Here is an 8,647-nt window from a genome sequence, read left to right as displayed (position 1 = left end):
AAAATAACGGAGTTATTTTACTTTGAAAATTTCCAAAAAAAAATATTTTTTGCTAAAATTTTGAGAACCACTGGATCTTTTCTGGATTTTCTTTCTTGTAAATTTAATCTAATACCTACATATGTTGCCATATTATCAAGAAATTATGTTTTTGAACTAAATACTAAAGATATTTCCAAAAAAATTTTCAAAAAATTTCGAATTTTCAAAAAATTCTTAATTAATTAATTATTACATTTTTAGTTTCTACGATTAAAATAAAGGTAAATTTGATTAAGGTTTACCGCATTTTAATCTTACCGTTTTTGAAATATTCAGGTTTTGTCAAAAAAAATCAAATGTTTCATTTATCTAGGCGTATTTAAGTTTTTAAAACCAAATATTGTATTGAAGTATTTTTATTTACAAAATTTTGTGTTGCAATAATAAAATTTATACTACCATATACAGAGTGTCTAAAAATGTATTTTAAATAATTACTAGCTTTAAACGGCAATAACTTGTTTAATTTAAATGGTACACCCTGTATATTTCATGAATATCAGATGCACAATTTAATTGTCTATCAAATTGTATTACACCATTTTTTACCTATCTCTTCAAGTTTTCGTAGAAAATGCATTTTCTTATAATTTAGATCTCATTTATCAATATACCTATGGAATATTGGCATTTTACATTATTTTTAAAGACAAACTTTTAAAGAGTACAGATACTAATATTGTTGATATAGTTCGTTTATTTCATTAAAAAAATAAAAAAATAAATATTTGTTAAAGAGGACCAATTAATATGATTCCAGTATTCAAACTACATTAATTGCCTGTTTGCGTTGGTAATATCTGCTCCAAATACTAAAAAACTGAATTTTGTATGTGTATTAGACAGTATGATAAAAAGTGTAACACCTTAAAAATTTTATTTCATTTTTTGACGAATGCTTATTTATAAAAACACAGAAGTTCATTTTCATAACTTATATTGATTTCTGATTCAAATCCACAATAATTTAGAATAATTTATTAACTAGCACAATTAAGTATGTAATTAATTAATATTTGGGCGGATATATATGGTGGTATATTTAATTATTTATATTAGTATACTCTTTTATAAAGATATAAAATAGTTTTTTTTGTATAGAAATGAGTTAGTAATATTATCATTTTTAGCACCTGTACATTTTGTACATTTGTTGCTTTAAAAACAATCTAAAATGTTAATATTCCATGGGTATATTGATAAATTAGGTCTAAATTATAAGAAAATGTCTTTTCTACGAAAACTTGAAGAGATAGGTAAAAAATGGTGTAATACAATTTGATAGACAATTAAATTGTGTATCTGATTCTTCTAAAATATACAGAATGGTCCCTTTAAATTAAATAAGTTATTGCTGTTTAAAGGTATTATTGCAACACAATAACTGATCAATAAATAAACTTCAGTAAATATTTAGTATTAAAAACTTTAATACACTTGGAGAAATAAAGCCTTAAAATTTGTATTGCAATTTTACAAAATTGAAAATATTTCAAAAACGGTAAGGTTTAAATGTGATAAACCTAATCAAATTTACCTTTATTTTAATCGTAGAAACTAAAAGTGTAATAATATACAGGTTGTTCCATCAAAAAAAATACAACTTTGATATTTTTTATTTATTTGGGACATTCTGTGTCTTGTAAAAATATTTTTAAATTGTAGCTCTAATAGTCCTTTAACGAACACAAAACTTACAATTTGTAAAAATCTAATCATTTAGCTACAATACTTCGTGTCGTATGTGGTGAACAACCCTGTATAGTACTAACATGGTACCTCTGAATACAGAAGTTACCTTGTGGCGGTATCAGTTTACAAGGAGAAATGTGTAACGAATTATCGATAATTTTTTTTCTTTATCATATTTTTTATTTATTTATTAATAGAAATATATCTCTTGTTTATAAGTATATTATGAAACAGAAGCAATAAATTTATTAATTACTTTTTATAACTGATTTTAGTGCCTTAATTTTGATTTTTTTATGTACCACATGACCCACTGACCCCATTAAATGTTTCTTACTACGATATTAAGGGGTCAAGAAACCAGTATCACCAGTCTATTCCTTATTCAAACCAAAATTGCGAAATTGTCATCATAGTCGAAAAAAAATACTTACATAAATAATTTTGATTCGTAAACCTTCCTTCTTTGATAACCAGACAGTTCTAGGTCAAACAGTAAGAAGGACAAACACGGACTAAAGATTTGTTTTTATATTTATTATGTTTTGTAATTTGTGAAATAAAAAAATAATCAATTAAATTTGTGTTTTATTATAAAAATTAATACATAACGTTAATTATCCTATTTAACTTTTTTTTAGTTAAATATACATATTTCTCTTGCCTTGTTTGGTATCAGAAGATACTACATCTATTTAACTATTATTTAGTAGGTCAAGTCTCTGTCAATATACAGGGTGATTTACGGCCATGGCACGTTAAACGTTTATTGAGAAAAAAAGGCACCTACTCCATCTGTCTAAATTATTTTCAGCATCACAGTGTTGCCGCTTCATACTAAAAATATTATCATCTTAGTTATTTTAAATGGAACACTCGCTATATTATTATATTTTTCGAAACTACTTTCATATCTCGTAATTTTTCTATTATACTAACCTATACCAATATCTAATAGTTTTCGAGATAAAAAATAAAATCTGTATGAAATTAACAACATTATGATCTTGAATAAGTATTAGTTAAATCATAAATTCGGCATATTGACAGCTGAAATTTGGTTTATAGGCTAAGGAAAGTCTACATGACATCGGATCTGTCTAAATCTACAGATAGCAAACAGGGAGGTCAGAAAAAATAATTATTTTCGTTTGTTATAAAATCGTCCAAATTATTGATATTTTAAATTCAAGCCTATGCATATTATTTAAAAAATAGAAACCCAAATAAAATTGAAAGGGTGGCTGCAATAACCAGGCAGCTCCACTTTTTTTCGAAAGTGAGATTTTTAATGAATTACCCTTTAAAAAAGTTGATCGATCGTTTCCTGCAACAATCAGTTCTCCCAATATAACTCTACAGGGTGAGTCAAATTCGACGCTTTTAAAGGGAAACACCCTTTTCTATAGAAGATAGACGAAAACTAATATCGGTGTCTGGAGCTCAATTTTTGTCAAAAACATGATGGTGGAAACCGCATATCGATATCTGTTACCGTTTCGGAGTCACGGGGCGTTTTTTAAAAATGTGCATTTTTAACAAATCGCTGTAAATTTTTTGCTATGGAAAATTTTGTATTTTTATAAAAACATTTCCAAAGCACTTTTCTACGTAGAATTTAATGGTTTAAGTATAATTTTTTTAAAGTTAATAATTTAAGAGTTATCAACAGAAAATGTAATTTTTTATATGGGACACCCTGTAAATTTTTAATTTATTGAAAAGAATTTAAAATTATCTTTCCAAAAATATAGCACACTTGCTATTTTGCTCGATTCCTCTTCGAGATATAGAGTTTATAAAAATTCGTCCACTTTAAATAAGTAGGCTTTAAACGGCGCCGGCTGTAATGCAAAAAGAAATCTAGCTGTGAACATCAATTAAAACGAAAATAATATTTGCAATGATAGATGCAGAATTTTATAACAATTCGAACTATATTTAATCATCAACACATTTAAACTATATCTAATAACAATAAAAAATAAATAGCAAACCAAGACATGAGATTTTGCTACAGATGTTCGACATATCGACCGTCTTTTTTGAACATTTCTCGCGGAATTAATTAACTCAGTGGAGGTGAAAGATACCCTCTCATAACTGCTAAGTATTTCTAATTCTTGTCGAGATTATACGGAAGAATAAGCAACCTTTATTCTTCCGCAATATATCCATAGGATTAGATCCATGGGCACTAAGTCAGGCGGCCTATTCAATTATTCTTGAAATTGGCTGCAAACATTTGCTGATAACTTTAGCGTTCAGAGGCGGTGCCTCGTCTTGCTGGAAAAATATGTTTTCGAGTTCCATTAAGAGCATATCATCAATAAGGGGTCCAAAGCCTACTAGTTAAAAGTGGCAAACTTTTAAAAATTCTGTATTTCGAAGGGGATTATAACAAAATATCAAGTGTGCTACATTTTTGGAAAGGTAATTTTAAATGCTTTTCAGTCAATTAAAAATATTGAGGGTGTCCCAAATAAAAAATCAAATTTTCTGTTGATAACTCTTAAATTATTAATTTAAAAAAAAATATACTTAAACCATAAAATTCTACGTCAAAAGGTGCTTTGGAAATGTTTTCATAGAAATACATAATTTTCCATAGCAAAAAAGTTACAGCGATTTGTTAAAAATGCACATTTCTGAAAAACACCCTGTAACTCCGAAACGGTAACAGATATCTATATGCGGTTTTCACCATCATGTTTTTGACAAAAATTGAGCTCCAGACACCGATATTAGTTTTAGTCTATCTCCTATAGAATAGGGTGTTTCCATTTAAAACCGTCAAATTTGACCCACCCTGTACATAAATGGCGACGTTAGTTACAGCAGCCTTGCTCTGGGTTTACAGCAAGAACCTGGGTTTAAAGCCATCCCTTAATTGCTTTTCAACGATATATCATGTTGCTAAACCTTCTGGTTAAAACCCATAAAAGTCATTTAAAAGATAAACAATAATAACAACTATAATTCTATTATATGAATAGTTGTTTCGTTTAAAGAAAATCGGTACCATGACAAATATTCAAACTTTATAAGTATCAGTTAGAGTTTACTTGCCAAATTTATAAAATTGTCATGTTATGAAATTTTTGACATGAGACTATAATAATAAAATTATTAATTTTTAAATAGCTCTACTTAAAAACCGGAATGTTTAAGTATAGGAATATGACATATCGTTGAAAAGATGTTTTTATTAGTCTTTTGATTTTTTAAATAATATACATAGAGTTGAATTTAAAATAACCAAATTTTAGCAATTTTATAACAATGCCAAAAAATTTTTTATTTCCGTAAATAATTTGTTGGTTTTCTCTGTGTAATATCCAAGGAGTTGATTTAGACAGATCGAATATATAGACTTTCCTTAACTTATAACCCAAATTTCATCTTTTAGAATGTTCAATTCATGATTTTACCAATGCTTATTGAATATCATGTTTTTGTCAATTTTACATATGTATAGGTTAGTATAAAATTATGAGATATGAAAGTAGTTTCCAAAAATGTAATAATATACCGGGTGTTTCATTTAAAATAAGAAAGATGCTACCACTTTGCAAATGATGCGGCAACATTGTAATGCTGACAAGATTTCAGATAGATGGAGCAGGTGTCTTTATGTAAAAATCCAAATTTTCAAAAAAAAACGGTTCTCTATAAACGTCTAACGTGCCATCGCCGTGAATCGTCCTGTATATTCAGTGTCATACACAAAGTCCCTATCATATATCGAATGTTATATGATTTAATTTTTTTTAAACAATATCGAACAGAGTATAAAATATATATGTATGTAGGTACTGGTAAAAATCAAATCTACATTTTTTTCATCATATTTTCCACGATATTTTGTGATATGCAGTTCAAATAATATAACATTTTATTATTTATGAAAGTAATAGTAGTAATTACAGTAATTTTCTAGTACTAATGTAGATAATAATTACTACTACTAAAGTCTTTCCAACTAGTCAGAAAAGATTTTGACAGACGACTATACTATGCAAATTATGTAAAGTCTGTCAAACAAAAGGGAGAGAGAGAGAACACACAACAGTGACAGATGTATGTCATTTTAATTTACAGGTATTGTATCATTTTCTGAATGTATTTTATAAGAAAATATTGTGAAATCAAGTGTTATAGAGTTGAAGTTTATAGAGCAAAATATAATTTTGTTAGGCAATGTCTATTTTTTGTTTGAAAATAGTAATTTCCACGGGGGTGTCACTTGTATGGGAAAACAGGCAACAGTCAAATTTAAACGTGCCAGGACCAACGACAAAGAAAGCAACATCTGCCAGGCATTGGCTTTCTTTGTCACTCACATTGATTAAATCATGATACCGCGGCCATTTTGTCAACAAAGAAGCTGGCCGGGCTGTCCTGGCAAGTGATTTAAAACAATTTTGCTTTTTTACAATATTAAATTACCATTTGGATGTATTTAATGCGATTATTCAGTTAACTGGTAAGTCAGAAATTACACACAAATACTTTATTCGTAAATACAACTAAGATGTAAACGTATTTTTGTATTTTTAGATTTCAACTCTTACAAAGACTCGCCGATAGAACTTGCCTGGCAGCGTACCTGTTTAACTAAACGTATTATTTCCTGATAATAATATCAAAACACGTAAGTACCTCTATAATTTATGATGAAAAATGATTTTGATTATGTTTTATATTATTTAAATACTTTCTAACCTCAAATAATAGTAAGATCCTTGTTTATATCGCGCAGCCCGTTCAAAACTGTATTGTCTTCAAAAAATGTTTACAAAACAAACAATTATTAAAAAAACAATGTCCTTTTAATCTGATTTATACCTCAGAAGGATGCCAGTAAAATTTTATTAAATCAACATTATATTATTTGGCCGTTAATATGCAAAAATGAGCATATTGCCTTAACTTAAATTTTCTTTTACTTCTCGTGACAATGTTCTCTATATTCTCTATTTTGAGTTAGTAAACTTTTGAACGGGATGTGCGATATATAAAATACATAATATATCCAAGGGTATGATCTGATAAAAGTATTTTTTGATGCATTTTTGGTTGTTTATGCACGTTGGCTTGGTTTATGTTTTATTCAGCTTATATTTATTTGGTATAACAGTTTTTTTTGCCTTTGGAATGGCATGCATTGAGGCTAGATAGTGTTTCATTAGATCATTAAAGGAATTTAAATTAGCATATATTTTTTGTGATATTAGTGTGTTATCATGATACAGGTAGTTGTATCATAGTGCCTTACGCATGTTATTTACCTATTATATACTTATGTGATGTATTATCAGTAAATAGATGATAACATACTACTAAAATGTCTTTTTAATAGTATGTTTATCTTTCCAATTCACTAGTTATTTGCAAAATGTATTTTGAACTAATTTAAGTCATTAATTGATCATCTTTCTTTTTCAGGTTCCGGGATATTCTTTTTCATTGTTAAAAAAATATATATATTTCAATATTATTGTAATATAAATCGCAGCTCTAAAAAATAAATGATATTGTTTACTAATGTGTAATTTATTTACTATGAATTTTCTCTGAAAATAATAAGTCTTTCATAATATCATTGATTTGCTGTGTAAATTTAATAGACATATTTTTTAATACATTAAATTATATTAAAGTAATAAAAAATATGTTTATTAACTTTAAACAGTAAGTCAGTGATACTTATAAAAATATTTTTTTAAAAATTTCCCCTCTTTTAAGCCTCGCCCCTCCAATTCCCCTCAATTTAGCTAGTACTGCCAGGCGACACCATGTGGCGTCTGTTTCCATTTTTTAACATGAAGTTAGCATTTCTTTAATGTACCTATTCTCTGGTAATTTCACTATGGAACTTTGACGTATTCATTTTTTGGCATACTTTTTGAAAAGAAAATCAGTTCTGTCTTATTTTATATGGACCTTATATACAGGGTGATTCGAACTGTATTCCGGAAACATATTCGGCAGCATATTCTGCAGATAAAAATAAGTAAAAAAGTTCGTATAAATGTATGTCCTAAAATGCTTACTTTCAGAGATATAGGGTGTAGAAGTTTCATTTTTATTCAGGATTTTTTCTAAATAATTTCTGAAGTAAGGTCAATATTTGGATGAAAATTGGTGTCGGAGTTTTTTGACATGAGAAAAAAAATTATTTTGGTGTCAATATGACACCTACTAGTAGAGGGCGCCACCTACATGTGTTTTAACTGTTTTGAAGCGTAATAACTTTTTATTCGTACCTGTATAACCCTACCGAGCGAAAAAATATACATCTCTGTGACTTTTTACGTAAAAAATATCTCTTTGTAAAAATCGCTACGAGCAACCGTTCTTAACATATTTAGAACGGCAACAGACAATGCATGTCATTATTGACGAAAAATAAACACGTTGAGTAGAGATAATTATTTCACTGAAATAATACATTTGGGAAATTTTTATTTTTTAAAATTAATCATAATTTTTTCTGCAAAAAATGGTGATAAAACAGTTTCTGTTGAACTTTTGGCACAAAAACTTTTCAAATGATGACAGGTATTGATAATTTCGATTCCAAATATCTCGAAAACCATTACTCGTAGCGATTTTTACCAAGAGACCTTCTTCACGTAAAAAACGTCGTAAATGTGTATTTTTTTACTCAGTAGTTTTATACAGGTAGGGACAAAAAGTTATTACTCTTCAAACCAGTTAAAAAATATGTAGGTGGCGCCCTCTACTAGTAGGAGACATATTGACATCAAAATCAAATTTCTCATGTCAAAAAACTCCCAGACACCAATTTTCATCCAGATATTGACGTTACTTCAGAAATTATTTGGAAAAAATTGAAATAAAAATGAAACTTCTACACCCTGTATCTCCGAAACTAAGCATTCTAGAA

Source organism: Sitophilus oryzae, unplaced genomic scaffold, assembly GCF_002938485.1.
Source record: "Sitophilus oryzae breed Bouriz unplaced genomic scaffold, Soryzae_2.0 scaffold_1389_pilon_pilon, whole genome shotgun sequence".
In the NCBI taxonomy this organism is placed as follows: domain Eukaryota; kingdom Metazoa; phylum Arthropoda; class Insecta; order Coleoptera; family Curculionidae; genus Sitophilus; species Sitophilus oryzae.
The sequence above is the reverse complement of the archived record's forward strand: the minus strand, read 5'-3'. Positions refer to the sequence as shown.